Below are 827 nucleotides of genomic sequence, written 5' to 3' on the forward strand. Positions count from 1 at the left end.
GAATCCTTTACATAATAATAAAGACAAAATTTAAAATAAAAAGTTCATATTTCAGTTATTTCTCTCGATGTCTGTTAATACCTCACTAAGATATAAATTGTAACAATGTTTTATTACATCATCATCATCGTTTAACGTCCGTTTTCCATGCTAGCATGGGTTGGACGATTTGACTGAGGACTGGTGAAACCGGATGGCAACACCAAGCTCCAATCTAATTTGGCAGAGTTTCTACAGCTAGATGCCCTTCCTAACGCCAACCACTCAGAGAGTGTAGTGGATGCTTTTACATGTCACCCGCACGAAAACGGCTATGCTCGAAATGGTGTCTTTTATGTGCCACCCGCACAAGAGCCAGTCCAGGGGCACTGGCAACGATCTCGACTGTATTACTTTGTGCTGTACTATGTTGTGTGTTGCCTTCCATAGTGATATCCTTATATCATTACACTCTCCACTTTGAAGATGTGTAGCTTTCCATAGTGAAGTATATACAGGTGCAGGAGTGGCTGTGTGGTAAGTAGTTTGCTTAACAACCACATGGTTCCGGGTTCATTCCCACTGCGTGGCACCTTGGGCAAGTGTCTTCAACTATAGCCTTGGGCAGACCAAAGCCTTGTGAGTGGATTTGGTAGACAGAAACTGAAAGAAACCCATCGTATGTATATATAGAAGCCATGATTGATCGCTGACCAAACCATTCAATTTTTTTCTCCTTGTTTTCTCCGTATTCTTTCTGTTGAAAAGCGTAGCTTGAAACGTTAAAGACTTTCTGTATTCCCAAGCGTCAAACTAATACATCTTTTTGTTGTTTACACCACCTGTCC

General features: G+C 41.2%; 1 protein-coding gene across 1 annotated transcript in view; it reads right to left on the reverse strand.

The window, feature by feature from the left end:
• Window positions 1-827, reverse strand: part of LOC106878138 (uncharacterized) — a 51744-nt gene that overhangs the window by 845 nt on the left and 50072 nt on the right. The gene's annotated exons all lie outside the window — the stretch shown is intronic.

This window comes from Octopus bimaculoides, chromosome 7 (assembly GCF_001194135.2).
Source record: "Octopus bimaculoides isolate UCB-OBI-ISO-001 chromosome 7, ASM119413v2, whole genome shotgun sequence".
Taxonomy (NCBI): domain Eukaryota; kingdom Metazoa; phylum Mollusca; class Cephalopoda; order Octopoda; family Octopodidae; genus Octopus; species Octopus bimaculoides.